Source organism: Myxine glutinosa, chromosome 4 (assembly GCF_964187855.1).
Source record: "Myxine glutinosa chromosome 4, kmMyxGlut1.1, whole genome shotgun sequence".
NCBI lineage: Eukaryota > Metazoa > Chordata > Myxini > Myxiniformes > Myxinidae > Myxine > Myxine glutinosa.
In genome coordinates, this window is record NC_136264.1 from 38,034,561 (window position 1) to 38,050,708 (window position 16,148).

At 45.9% G+C, this 16,148-nt stretch overlaps 1 protein-coding gene across 2 annotated transcripts in view; it reads right to left on the minus strand.

The window, feature by feature from the left end:
* The window catches only part of GNL3L (G protein nucleolar 3 like), a 102,018-nt gene that overhangs the window by 1,535 nt on the left and 84,335 nt on the right, over positions 1–16,148 (minus strand). The gene's annotated exons all lie outside the window — the stretch shown is intronic.

The following is a 16,148-nucleotide window of genomic DNA, read 5'->3' on the forward strand; positions in this document are numbered from 1 at the left end:
CAGTCACCCGATGCCCACGGCACTAATGGATTTACGATCTACGAACCGCGCTCTTTGTTTATCACGTACAGACATACTCGAAAAATCTGAATTAGCCGACGTTGGGGCCCAAAAGCATCCGATTAACGGCCGATACGATAACCTTTGTTCATGATAACCTTCAAGTGGCTGCATCAATGGTCAATTCAGCATGTCAAGAGCGCAAGTATGACAAATTAGACAACCGACACAAGCAATTACTAGCTTTGGTAGATGTCTCTTTAATGGACAAGCTGAATGAATTTGATGCAAAGATGGAAACAAGTCATCCTACTTTCAAATTTGCCAGAGATTACATGAAATTTGTGGCTTGGATATGGATGTTCATTCGTGCAACACGGGAAGGCAATTGGAAATTGCATCTAGAATCGCTTAGCTTAGAGCATTGTGTAAGTACTTCTTCACACATGATAGACAAAACTATGCCCGCATGGTTCCACTGTATTTGGCACAGATGGAGAAATTGGAAACAAATGATCCCGATATCTATACAGAATTCATGGCTGGCAACTTCTGCGTCTACAAAAATGAAGTCCCTTTCTGCGCATTAGGCCCAGATCATGGCATTGAACAGGAGAACAAAGTCATGAAGATCCTTGGAGGTTTGAAAGGGCTAACACAGCAACCGGCAGCTATGGCCAGATGGTTTCTGATTGCACCTGAGCTAAGTCGCTTGGTCAATGAAGCTGAACATTTGGTGGGTAAAGTCTCCCAGAGATCAGTAAGGCATCATGATTTGTCAGATGCTAAGTTGGAACGGTATGAGGATAATGTAGGCAAATTGAGAGAGGTGCTGAAAGTGAATGATCCATTCATTATTGAAGATGATGAGCTCATCAACATCGTCACACAAGCGATCATGCCAGAGGTAGTAAAACAGGCAGTAATACAGCGAGATAGTGTTGGAGAAGAGATGTTTGAGAAATTTGTTCAAGAGCGTCTTGTAAACCTAGAGCTGAATATCTGGAGTCCTATGAAGAAGGCAAATCTCAAGACTTGGAAGACAGCAAGAATGGTTAAGAAGAGCAAGAAAGCTGTCGCTGTTACAGCAATTAAGAATGAAAGAGCACTGTTCGCCCGCCTCCTTGTTGTGATACTGTCACGGCCAGATATTGACCTGAAGGAGAGCATCAGTGAGTTTGAGTTTGCAGAATATCCTCATTCACTCTTCACTTTTGATGGTATCTTGCGGTCTTGTGTTGCCAAAAGTAAGCCGATGACTATCTTGGAACGTTTGCCTGACCAACAGCAGCTTGTTGTTGCACAAGGAGAGCAAACACAACATGGCAGAGTCACAATCATTGATGGAATGGCCATGGTCCAGTCAATGGGGAAACCTACATGGGTGAAAACTTGCTACGATCTCGCCAATCACTTTTTGCATGTCCTCGATTGCAAATCTCAAGGATTTCATGAAGTTCATGTCGTTTTTGACCGCTATGACATTCCTAACTCCCTGAAGGAAAGAACACGCAATTTGCGCCTAGGAGATCATAGAAGCCTTGCTTACAATATCTCCGATGAGGCAATCATTGAAAATGTGACGCTAAAGCAACTGCTGAACAACCAAGACAACAAGCAAAGACTCACTCTCTATCTAGCATCACACATCTTGAAGCATCGCAAGGAATCTGAGAAGATATATGTGACAACACTCAGTGAGGAATGCAAATCAAACAAGCTCATATTAGATCATCTGAACAGTACACAGGAGGCAGATACAAGAATGCTACTTCATGCTCTTGACGCTTCGCAGAGGGGGGCCACGTCGATCTGCATTCAGAGTCCGGATACAGATGTGTTAGTTCTCGCCTTGTGGTGCTACAAGGACTTGTGTCCTGCAACATCGATGCTTGTTGGAACAGGTGGTCTACGGCGAACTATTGATTTAGGTCCTATATATGATGCCCTGGGCAGTCAGAAAGCTTCTGCACTCCCTGGCTTCCACGTCTTAAGTGGTTGTGACCAGACTGGCACATTCTGCGGGAAATCAAAAATTTCCTGCTGGAATACACTGCAGAAAGCCGATGGTGATATTGTTAGAGCATTTGGCAACCTTGGAAACACTCCAAGCATACAGGAAGATGACGTCAGTGAATTGGAGCGCTACGTATGTCAACTCTACGTTCCTGGCACAACAATCTCTTCTGTGAACGAGATGCGTTGGTTCCTCTTCAGTAAGCGCCAGTACACACATGAGAAATTGCCCCCTATAAAGGCCACCCTAGTACAGAAGATCAACAGAGCAAATTATGTCACCATGATATGGAAACAATGCGGCACTGCATCTTCAACTCTACCTCCACCAACTTCTCATGGATGGCGTCTGGAAGGTGACCGGCTTCTTCCCGTACCAACAACAGTTTTGCCAGCACCTCAGGCTGTGCTTCAACTAGTCAAATGTGGATGTAAAGGAAGTTGCTCTACGATGATCTGCTCATGTCGGAAGCACAATCTCAAATGCATCACAGATATGTGTACCTGCGAAGTAGCTTGTGAGAACAGAAAATCTAACATACATACTGCAGGTGATGACAGTGACGATGATGATGATGTTCTTGAAACGTAGCTCATGCGGTCAGCTCCAGATATGTCCATGTACTTATTTTTGGTTTCCTTGTTTTAAAACCATTTCATGTATAATGGCATTATTGCATACATCAAATGCATGGTGAACACTATATTACTATGACATCATAACTAATTTGCATATGATGGTTTGATAGGTCCCCTTGAATATAATGAAGATATATTGAAAACCCCAGCACAAGACTTTAGTAACAAAAGCAAAGGAAATACCTTTATTTAAACGGAAGCATGAACATTTTCCATAGGCTTTTAAAAGGTATGACATATCATACTTGAATAGAAAGCAAAACGATGATTGAGACATGCTTTTTTCCTAGTTTATATGTGATTAATATTAAACTAGAGGTATTGACACCATAATGTATGTATGAGAGCAGGAAAATTTAAAATAACATTGTATATGACAGCCAAAATGCTAATTTTTGCATTTTTTATGTGTATTCTATGGCGTCATAGTTCATATGCACAAAAAGGCGGGAAAAAGTGTTCGAAAAAATTGGCGCCAATGTTTTTTTGATTCAGTGGTTATCGTAGATTAGATTCCAGTAAAAATTAGGAAATAAACATGAACGGCCCACGGGAGCCATTTTGGAGACATACGGCCCTGCACTAGAAGTCAGAACTCATTGTCGTCAAATAAATGTAGCATGTATGTTTCACTCTCTGTCACATGCCGTTGGTCCCATGTCAATCAGATGAAGTTGAAAAATTAACATTACGAAGTTTCTCTGGGACGTACTGATTCTGAATAATGAAGTTGAAAAATTAACGTTCCGAAATACGCTAACAGAAGCGCTGGCACTGCGAAGCGCTAGAGGGAGCGCTGCGCTCCCTCCCTTCGATTCCCTCCCTCTTCTGCTAGCGCTTCTGTGCTAATACGCTAATTTTAAAACCCGAAGTTTTTTAAAATTTAAGGTGTGCTGTAGTTGCTCTGAGACGTACTGATTCCGAATATGCCTTTGGTTTTTCTCTGCGATGAGTAGTTCTCGAGTTATAAGAGGACAAACAAACAAACATACTTTACTGCTATATATATATATATATATATATATATATATATATATATATATATATATATATATATATATATATATATATATATATATATATATATATACAGTGAAACCTTGACTTACGAGTGCACCAACTGAGGAGTTTTCCGAGATACGAGCCGTCGCTCGGGCGGTTTATTGCTTTGAGATGCGAGCCGAGATCTGAGTTACGAGCTTACGCCACCCGCCACCAGGTGGGTTCCGGTCACGTGGTTATCTTGCCGTGCAAGCATCTCTGCCGTATATAGCTGCTGCTTTGTTTTCGCATTTTTGTTAATTTGGAAAATTTCTTAGTTTTAACCATGGGTCCTAAGAAATTGAGTGCCAAGGGCAGTACTGAGAAGAAGAAGAGGATGATGTGCTTGGATATAAAACACGCAATCGTCGAAAAACATGAGCGAGGTGTGCGTGTTGTCGACTTGGCGAGGCAGTACGATCGTAGTACTTCTACGATATGTACGATTTTGAAGCAGAAGGAGTCGATAAAGGCTATAACGCCAGCCAAGGGCGTTACGATTATTTCAAAGCTCCGGACCTCTGTCCATGAAGAGATGGAGAAGTTGTTGTTTGTGTGGTTGACGGAGAAGCAGCTCGCAGGAGATACCGTGACCGAGAGCATCATGTGTGAGATGAGGATGAGGAAAATCTTCAGGGACTGAAGATTTTATTATAACTTTTGCCGAACTGATAGAAGCCGAACGATACATCCCCCAGCAAATCTTCAACAGTGACGAGACAGGGCTCTTCTGGAAAAAGATGCCGAGGAGGACGTATATAACAGCAGAGGAGAAGAGCATGCCAGGCCACAACTTGTTCAGTGCCGGCGATAGCTCGCCTTCTCTTTGTGGAAAACACGGTGAGATCCTTAACATCCAACAACTAATGGGACGCAAACGGGGCACCCAGTTTAGCGGTACACACATTGATGAATCACCCTGCCTGTGATTCACCCATGACAGGTTATAGCTGGGTCGGGATTCAAACCCAGGCTGGACAGTTTAGAGTCAAGTGTGCGTACCTCCAGTCCAGGCCATCCTGCCAACTTGTATGCTGCATACAGGTGAAATATAAAGCGCGAGATATTTTTATATATAATGTATATTAAAAAAAAAATTGGTGTGGTTTTTGGCGGGCTGGAACGGATTAATAGCATTTCAATGGGGAAATTTAATTTGAGAAACGAGCAAATTGAGTTACGAGCTCGGTCACAGAACGAATTAAACTCGTAAGTCAAGGTTTCACTGTATGTATGTATGTATGTATGTATGTATATATATATATATATATATATATATATATATATATATATATATATATATATATATATATATATATATATATATATATATCTATGTATGTGTATATATATATATATATATATATATATATATATATATATATATATATATATATTGTTACAAATCGCGGTTTAGATGTTATGATGACCGAGCGGTGGTGTATTACCGCGACCCAACAGGATCCCTGACTCACCCGATTCACCCAGAACTTTGGCCGTATCGCCCCGCAGCTGCTCAATGAGGGAAAAGGCAAAAACGACGAATGCAAAGAGGAAAGGGAATAAAACGAGAAGACGGACAGAAGAGTAATTGGATTTATTGTACACACACAAGCAAAAAGAAGCAACCAAGTTTATTTACAACACATAAGACGCAGGTGACACAGGGAAAATACTAGCTTATCTACAGACTTAACTTATTCCCAGGACAGAACAAACAGAACAAACTCACGTCCACAAGAAGGGTGGAAAGGCAGGAGGTGGATGGCTGGAGGGAGAGGAAGGTCCAAGGGGGTCATGCAGCACGATCGGCGCGTTTAGCAGCCGCCGTTCCTTTTCGGCCCTGCTCCAAACCGCCGCCCAGGCCCCAAGCGGCTGCCGGGTGTCGCTGCTGCTGCGGCCTCCGCTTGCCTTGCCAGGCCTTGTCGGACTCGTCTGGTCCAACCCTCAACTCTTTCTTGGTCCCTCACTCCCCACCACCGACTCCTCACCGCAACCAACGCAACCAACTGACCACCGACTCCACTGACTGACTCCTCACGACTCTCCCCTGGCAACCGACTCAGACCAACTCAGACCTCTCTCACCAAGACCAACTCACGACTCACTTCCGTGCGCGCCTTTTATAGCGCCTCCAGCGATTAAGCCGCCGGCGTTTTGGACACGCCCATCAGGGTGCTCACCTCGGCCCTGGTTGGTCGCGCGACCCTCTCGCTCCGCCCTTGATGACGACGGGCGGGCACGCCCCTCCTCCCCTCTATGACGAGGTGGAGACACGCCTTTCTTCTCCGACTCAAGCACATGGTCAATGGTGGTTTTGGAGGGGAGGTCATTGCGAATCGAGGGCTCAGCAATGACGAGAGGGGATGTAATATGGCAATCGAGGCTCGGCAATGACGAAAGGGGATGTGAAGGAAATGGGGATTTTGGGGATGGGAATGAAAGGGGATCTATTCTCTTTAACTGGTGCAATGGAGTACTTCAATTAATGGGAGACACAGCCTTACCCTAAAACACAGAATAAGAGATAACTATCAACAGGGGTATTCTATTACTTGGCTGATGTGTATGCTTGTGGACTAATTATGGGATGCCCTTTCACCTTTACACAGCTCCGGAGGTAGGGGGGCGCAGAATAACCAATAATAATAATAGTACAGCACACAATCAAAAAAATACAGTCCTCATCTCCGCAACACTGCACCCTCCTCCTCTTAGGCACGGCCCGGGCCTACAACTTTTATTTTTAGTGTGACACGTAGGTGTAGTTCCCTCTATTTTTAACCTGACCCTGAGTGCGACAGTTTTAAAACATAAATAAATGTGTCCCGCTGCTCCATTGCACCCTGCCTAACAGATTTACGCCCACAGTTAACCGAATTGCGGAATGGTCTTCAAACTATACACTGACGGTGGGAAGCATTATTTACAATGACGCTATTTTTATTTACAAAACTAACCCAGGACCTGTGATTGTTCTTTCTGGGGGGGAGACAGTCTGCTCTGCATCGACGCACCATGAAAGCACCCAAAAACACACCAATACATTCTCAAGCACCAATCAGTGCAGTCACCACTGTTCATCAATAAAATAAAACCAACAAACCCAAACCCTGCAGGTGTCTCTTGCTCTTCGGCTCCCTCTGCTGGTGATTATTATTTGTCTTCCAGATGTTATTTTCATTTTGCTTTGCTTACTGGCGGCCTATTTGTATTAAAACTTGCACCCAATGTGTCCTTTTTATTTATTTTATTTATGGCCCACAGGGCCGACTAGTGTGGTTCACCTGTGGGGCATCGGTGCCCTGTGGCCAAGGTCCGCCAGCAAGATTTCGGGCCCTCATGGCCGGTTCCAGCAGAGGGGCCATGCCCCAACCCATGGGGTCCATAAGTGGTGCTCGGCCACAGGCATGGGGTCCATAATGTGGTGCATCGATGCAGACAGCTGGTTCTGGGAATTTCGGGCGCACAATGGCCGACCCACGCACGCTCCCCTCGGCACCCAATGGCGCACAGGTCATGTGGGAGACAAAAGGGGAAAGACAATTGAGCGAGGGGTAAGGTCACAAGGGTACACATCAATAAGGCAATGCAAGGCGAAATGCGTACGGAGGGCGAAGTGAGAAAGCTCGTCCCTACCGTACGTCACCCCCCTGTCACCTACCCTACCCTTGCCCTTACCCCATATATATGTACAAAAATCTACACATTTACAAATTCGTCACTACTGTCACGTCTTCCCCATATTTCCCCTATACCAAATTCGTCTCCACAATCCCTCTACTTCAAAATTTGCCATCACCAAATTCATCATCAATCCTCATAAGGAGGCAGAGATGGAACATCAAAGCACAATGTCACACCCACGTCATGATGCGTCTCACAATCCAAACATTTGCATCATAAAAAATAATCAAAACATGGCATGGTGTGGAGTACCGGTCACCTCAGGTGAGTGGATGCAGATGGTGCGAGGAGACTTCATCCTAACTACTTTCTAAATGACATTAACACACTTTACACTACCCGGGGTAGGCTGGGCCAAATCGGAGGTGATTTTCCTAATTCAATGTAATTTACCTAAAAGTTGTGAGTGAGTATCAGGAACAAAATCATGCAAAAAAAAATTCAAAAATATTGACGTTTTACGGTCAGACAGCCCGTTACCATAGCAACAGTTACAGACGACTCAAAAAATGCCTAAATTGACGATTTCTCAAGCTGTGTTTGACCCCCAGAGTTGATTCTGGTACCAAAAGATGCAGAATTGAAAGCCAAGTATGATTGGATAGCTTAACAATGTCTGTGACACAATTCAATACCACTTTTATCCAAAAAACTGATTTTTGTCTGAAATTTCAAGCATATTTATGGAAAAAAATTGAAAATTTTGCTTTTTAATCATAGGATAACCATTAATCAGATTAAATTTACTTTAAATTGTCTTTTACAACCTTGTATTGTCCAGTTTTTATAACTGTTATAACGTTGTTTAAATTTGGCCATCTTCATTTCAATAAAAAAAAGTTAACAAAAGCAGCTTACAATCTTTACTTACAATCTTACAAGCAGCTTACAAATGCCTGCTTTCGGTTGTTACTGTAACCATTCATCAGGGCGTTCAAGGCGCTCTTGCACACATCAAGGATAGGCGCTCTTGTCTTCGATACAACGGCAGTGAACTCTGGGGTCAAGAGTGGAGTCGTAGTAAGACTGGAGACTGAGTTTGGCAGGAGTCTTCTGCAACTGGCGTGTCGGCACCACATCCACGAATTGGTTGGAGGGGCGTCTTGCTCAATAGTGTATGGCCCCACCACAGGACCTAATGAACAGCTGTTCAAGCGACTGCTCAACACTTGGAGTGAATTGGACCAGGGCAACTACACATTGGTCGAGGTGTCTGCTCAACAGAGAGAGCTGGCTGGCCATGTACATGCCACCATCACCTTCCTTCAGACGTGGATGGACAATAGCACAAAGGAGACTCTTCGACACGACTACCTGGAGCTGGCACACCTCACACTGCTGTTTCTTGGAGGGACTGTCCCTGATGGTATGAGGACCATCACTATCAAAGCTCCTGGGGCATTCCACCACGCCCGTTGGATGAGCAAGACTTTATACACTATAAAGGTGGCACTCTTCCGTTGGCAGCTGGGAGATATCTACACACCCGAAGAGCTGGAAGACATAACCAGTCTCGCTGCATTCATGTCAGTCTTCTACACTAAAGCGTGGTTGACATGTACCAGTGCTGCAGATGCACCATCTAACGACATGTACCTGATGAAGAACCTCCTCAAGGCTGAGGCCAGTATCGCAAAGAATCCAACAAAGTGGCCTGCCAAATTTCTGTCCTTTGTGACTGTGGCCCGAGAGAAGCTACAAAACCATTTGTGGTACTTCTCAGAGAGATTGGTCTCTTTGGCACTCTTCTCGGACAGAACGTCATCTGACAAGCAGACTATGAGAAGGGCTATGCTCAGGTACAGTGGGACTGCACATAACATGATACAGGAGATGCCAGCCTCACAGCAATTGGGGAGTAAAGCCCTCAAAGACTTTGTTGGTTACGACTCTTGGAGCATGTTTGAACTCTTGGGTATTGACTCCAGTTTTGTCAAGCTCCCCGTTGCACAGTGGCCCACCTCAGACAGCTATCGTCATGGCAAGGAAGTTGTGGCCAAACTCCCAGTTGTCAATGACGCAGCAGAGCGGACACTTGGACTCGCCACAGATTTGAACACTAACAAGGCCCCCACATCTGAGGCGCAGCTCCAGGCTCTATACAGGGTTGTGAAGGGCGTCAGAGAAGCTGCATGGACTGGCAACATCCACTGAGGTTGTGACTAAGAAGTCATTGGCCTCCATTGATTACAATTGGGACTAGGTTTTTTATTTTGTTATCAATGTTCAATGTCAGACCTTAAATTTGAGACAAAAAAGCTTAATCAATGACGAAAGTTAATTTAAAGTACATTTAAATTGACTATAGCTCTGATTAATGATTATCCTATGATTAAAAAGCAAAATTTTCATTTTTTTTTCAAACAAATGCCTTAAATTTGAGATAAAAATGAGTTTTTGGGATAAAAGTTGTATTGAATTGTGTCACAGACATTGTTAAGCTATCCAATCATCCTTGGCTTTCAATTCTGAATCTTTTGGTACCAGAATCAACTCTGGGGGTCACACACAGCCTGAGAAATCATCGATTTAAAGAATTTTTTGAGTCGTCTGTAACGGTTGCTATGGTAACGGGCTGTTTTACCGTAAGACGTCAATATTTTTGAAAAAAAATTTCATGGTTTTGTTTCTGTTACCCAGCCACAACTTTTAGGTAAATTACAACCTTGTAGTATGAAAAATTGAAAATCACCCCTGATTTGGCCCAGCCTAACCCGGGGTCTTTCCCTGCCAATCCATTGGCCACTTACACTATGGGTTCTAAAAACCAATTCCCATTGACCAAACTGTGGTGCTTCCCAATTTGGGGTCTCACTCCCCCGATTCATCTCCCGGTGCCCTCGCACAATTTCTGGGCTGCGATGTGTAGCTCTCCCAGCAGGTCTACCCACCTGCACACCTCCACCACTGCAGTTGCCACCCGAGCTTACCTAGCTCCTCACCCTAACCTAACTAACTGGGGACAGCCCCTCCTGGCTCTGTCACCCCACTCGGTGCCCTCTGGCACTGGGCTACCCGGGTCCGTCCTCCGGATCCTCGGGCCCCATCCACAACTACCGGCTCCCAGAGCCCACCTGCGGCCTCACCTGGCCGACATCCTCACAGTGGTGGAGTGCCCAAACCAACTACACACACTAACAGGCTACACGCCCAGCCATTTCCACAACACTAATGCACCCATCCAAAGACCATTCTTTCACCCGCACCACAGATGCCAATATCCAACCACAATTTACCTATACCCTCTACCTAACACTTACACTACCCGCCCCGGGTATCCGTGATGGGGGTCCACTCTTCCCCCATTCACACCTTCGCACCATCCACTCCACTCCACAATTTCCACCATACTCACTCCACGACCATCCATTCCAATACTCCATACCATTTATTCCATACACCTGTCCTCCATTCACCTGTCGTTGCACACCTGTGCAATCATACCTGGTGCCACCTGCACCCTCCTCCTCTTCCTGGACCAGTTGGTCAACACAACACGCAATCACCACTACTCCCTCATACACTGCTCCACACACCTGTTCAGTTGCACACCTGTGCAATCACACCTGTTCAATCCTCACCTGTTCAATCCTCACACACACGGCATCATCTCAGCTAACTACTCCCCTCTGAAACTTGCGCTTCCCAGTCGTCCCTTTAAACTATTGCGCTCCCACGTCATTATCATCCACACTAAACTACCTGCGTCCCCACTACAGGTATCAGTCACTAACTAATCTTAACGTCACCTAATGTCATCTTCGCTAGATCCCTACAATATAACCTAACCCACCCGGGCTAGTTTTCACTGCCATACACCCCATAAGCTATAGCGCATTTGCCCCACTCTGTGAGGGATGGTGGATTTGCCATCCCACCACATCGGGGGTCTCTCTATCAATTTTGCTCGTCCAAATTCCAACCAATTCAAAAATTTTCCATTTACTGCCAATTCTACCCACTATTATAAATTTCGTATCAAATCACTACTATCATCATCACAGTCCACTATATCCTAGCCTCGGTGCGTCGTGACATCATTAAACTCGGCTTCGTAAAGCCGAGCAATGAATTCGGGTGGTTTGGTTGCCTGCAGGTTGAATCCGTCCGGCTTTCGGTTCAAGGGAGGTGGTTTGGTTGGACCGAGGCTCCACGCACCATCTCGGCGCGGCACCTTGCGGTCCCGGGCCCGATGGCTCAATCTCCCCCGGTCGGAACCCCGTCCCCACGAGGGGGCACCGTTCCGCTTCCTCCCACTCGCCCTTGAACCGGACCGGTCGCCTCGCCCGACAAAGCCCGGACTCGACCGTGCGGGGCGGGGCCAAGCCCGAATCGGCAACGACGCTTCGAAGAGAAGTGACGCAGCATCGACCCGCGCCGGGCCTCGCACCCAACAAAGGGCTCCTCGCACCGAGTGCTCGCATCGGCTATCCGTCGCTCTAACCACTAACCCGGTTACCGTCGATGCTTTACTTGCATGCTTACAAGCATACGCTACCCCTTTCACCCTCACAAAACCTGGCGTTCCAACGCCGTCCGTACATTCCACCAACGCTCTCCCTGTTACACACCACACTTCTCGCGCACACTCTTGCGCACACTTTGGTCCACACCTCTCCTCCGTTACGTCCTCCGTAACACTCACCATGGGCGTGCACTCTTGCATCCACCCACTAACGCGCTCGGATGGGCTCTCCCACACTCGCGCCATGACCAATTCAGGTGTGCTTTCTCGCACACGTTCCACCACCACCTTACTCTCCGTGTCACACTTCGTACACCCCGACGTGCATTCTCGCTCGCACTCGGTTTCACACTCGCGCTCCGATGTGCCCTCTCGCACCTGCGCCATCACCAACTCACTATTCGTGTCACACTCCGTACACCCCGACGTGCATTCTCGCTCGCACTCGGTTTCACTCCCACACTTGATAACACACCCACTCGCCGACGCACACTTTTTCCTCCCACGCGTGCCATTTCCACTCACACGGGACCCTTCACCAACGCCCGGATGCTTCCTCGATCCCAAGCGCGCGAAAATTCTTTTGTCGCCAAACATCCTCTTACAAAATCTCCCCGCACAATACACAACAGCACGTCTCACCTTCGGGGTTCTTCTTCCTCCCTGCACCAAAACCTGCAAACTTCCATTCGGGTTAAGCACAGCATCGTGATGTGAGCAGGGACTTTGCACATTTTCCATTTCTCCCTGCAATTCCCGGGCTACCTCCGTCATCTCAATTTCAATACCCACTTCCGCTTTTTCTTTACTCACCTCGACGACCGTTGGCTTTAATAAAATTCCCTCTACCTCATCGGTCGCCGGCTTTTCCAAACCCCGTGTCGCGATTTCTACCCCCGTCATTGTACCCGTGCTTTCCTCCGCTTCGCTCAACCAGCGCTTCTCGACCTGCTTTACCTCGTCGTGCACCGATGTGCCTCTCACGCCTCCCATGCCATCTACGAACTCCCCCATTTTTTTTATGCTGTCGTTTATTTGCTCCCGATATCCCTCCGGGTTGTCCTTTGCTTCCTTCCTCCTTTTTTTCATGTCGATTCCCTGGGTAGCCATCATTGCATCCAATCCCCTACTGTCACCCTTCATAGATGCCATGAAATGCGTCATAAATAGGCAAAAGTCCATTGGCACTGCGGGCTCGGCTGCCGCGACTAAATTTGGTGCCGCAACAACCATGTGCGCGAGTACGCCATCTTGTGCGCCTGATACCCCCTCAACCACATCCTCCATATACATTTCCCCGAGGTCCTGGGTCGATTCTACCCCGTCTATCTCTCCCACCGGCATCCCGTCGCCTTGACCAGCCATGGCGCGATTTCAAAATTCTGGTTTTGTAAAACAAAACAAATTTCGGCCGCTCCTAATTTTGACCAAATTTTTTCTAGATGTTTTTTAAAATTTGGTTCGGGCCCCGAATCTCACGCCCAGACACCAATTGTTACTTAATAACACAATTGGTGTTCCAAAATTTGGGCCTAACAAATTTAGTCCCAGGTCCGAATCCAACTCCTGACAACCAATTGTTACAGATCGCGGTTTAGATGTTATGATGACCGAGCGGTGGTGTATTACCGCGACCTAACAGGATCCCTGACTCACCCGATTCACCCAGAACTTTGGCCGTATCGCCCCGCAGCTGCTCAATGAGGGAAAAGGCAAAAACGACGAATGCAAAGAGGAAAAGGAATAAAACGAGAAGACGGACAGAAGAGTAATTGGATTTATTGTACACACACAAGCAAAAAGAAGCAACCAAGTTTATTTACAACACATAAGACGCAGGTGACACAGGGAAAATACTAGCTTATCTACAGACTTAACTTATTCCCAGGACAGAACAAACATAACAAACTCACGTCCACAAGAAGGGTGGAAAGGCAGGAGGTGGATGGCTGGAGGGAGAGGAAGGTCCAAGGGGGTCATGCAGCACGATCGGCGCGTTTAGCAGCCGCCGTTCCTTTTCGGCCCTGCTCCAAACCGCCGCCCAGGCCCCAAGCGGCTGCCGGGTGTCGCTGCTGCTGCGGCCTCCGCTTGCCTTGCCAGGCCTTGTCGGACTCGTCTGGTCCAACCCTCAACTCTTTCTTGGTCCCTCACTCCCCACCACCGACTCCTCACCGCAACCAACGCAACCAACTGACCACCGACTCCACTGACTGACTCCTCACGACTCTCCCCTGGCAACCGACTCAGACCAACTCAGACCTCTCTCACCAAGACCAACTCACGACTCACTTCCGTGCGCGCCTTTTATAGCGCCTCCAGCGATTAAGCCGCCGGCGTTTTGGACACGCCCATCAGGGTGCTCACCTCGGCCCTGGTTGGTCGCGCGACCCTCTCGCTCCGCCCTTGATGACGACGGGCGGGCACGCCCCTCCTCCCCTCTATGACGAGGTGGAGACACGCCTTTCTTCTCCGACTCAAGCACATGGTCAATGGTGGTTTTGGAGGGGAGGTCATTGCGAATCGAGGGCTCAGCAATGACGAGAGGGGATGTAATATGGCAATCGAGGCTCGGCAATGACGAAAGGGGATGTGAAGGAAATGGGGATTTTGGGGATGGGAATGAAAGGGGATCTATTCTCTTTAACTGGTGCAATGGAGTACTTCAATTAATGGGAGACACAGCCTTACCCTAAAACACAGAATAAGAGATAACTATCAACAGGGGTATTCTATTACTTGGCTGATGTGTATGCTTGTGGACTAATTATGGGATGCCCTTTCACCTTTACACAGCTCCGGAGGTAGGGGGGCGCAGAATAACCAATAATAATAATAGTACAGCACACAATCAAAAAAATACAGTCATCTCCGCAACAATATATATATATATATATATATATATATATATATATATATATATATATATATATATATATATATATATATATATATACACAGTGAACCCTCGTTTATCGCGGGGGTTACGTTCCAGAACCCCCCGCGATAAACGAAAATCCGCGAAGTAGCGACCATATTTTTTTTTTATATATATATATATTTTAAAGCATTATGAACTCCCCACACTCTTATTAACCTTTCCCATACTCTTATAAACACTTCCTATACTCTTAAACACTTTTTACACTCTTAAACATACGTAATTTTAACAACATATAAAATTCTAATGGGTACTCACCATTGAAGATACTGTAGCTACCCATGGGTTCCCCAAGCAAGACCAGCATCAGAATCTCCTTGCTCCAGCCGGTGACGTCACCGGCGGGGATTCCCGGCGCGAGAGTGGCTGGTCACGTGACCGCTAAAGCGTGCCGCGCTTTGCGGGTATAATCAGCTACACCTGTTGATCACGTGACCACCGATTCACCGAAGCACGCCACGCTTGAGAGGCGTGGCTTTCGGTTTCTGGTTGTGCTTTATAATGCAGCCCGATAAATGGGCTTTTCAGTGTTCCCGAGTTGGTTTTGAGAATAAATATCTTCTCGGACGAGTTTGTGTCTTGCCCGTCATTTCGTCCGTATCAAGCAAGAGCCCCGGCTCTTCAATACTACAACTTGCGTGATGAAGATGATGATGAATTAGCTGTGGAGTACTGATGACGATGAAGGTGATGACGATGATGAATGTACTGGCGTTTTCCATACGCACGACTCTTTGTCTACCCTTCTACTGTACACTATGTACAGTATTTTATTTCTTGTAATATGTTTTAAATACTGTATTTTTCTTATTTCTTTACGTTTTTTAATTTTTTAGGCTAGAAAATGCTTATTTTACCACAAAAATATTTAAAATAATAGTATATAAAAATACATTTATACCGCAAAATCCCGCGATATAGCGAAAAATCCGCGATATAATTTTACATATACTAGCGAGAAAAAACCGCGATGTACCGAATCCGCGAAAAGTGAACCGCGATATAGCGAGGGATGACTGTATATATATATATATATACACACACACACACACACACACACACACACATACAGTCACGTGAAAAAGTAAGTACACCCCATGTAAAGTTTTGACTTTTTCAACATATTTCAACATAGATATTTGATCTTCATTTCAACAATATTGATAGATAAAGGTGATATAATATAACAAATATCATGAAACATGTACATTTTGTAGTCCATTGTATAATTTAAAGAAACATAAATGCAAATTTCGCATGTGGAAAAAGTAAGTACACCCCTACATTTATCACTACTTCAAATACCTAAAATTAGAATCAGGTGCACCAGCTCAGGTGCAAATGAGTAGAACATCGTTAGAG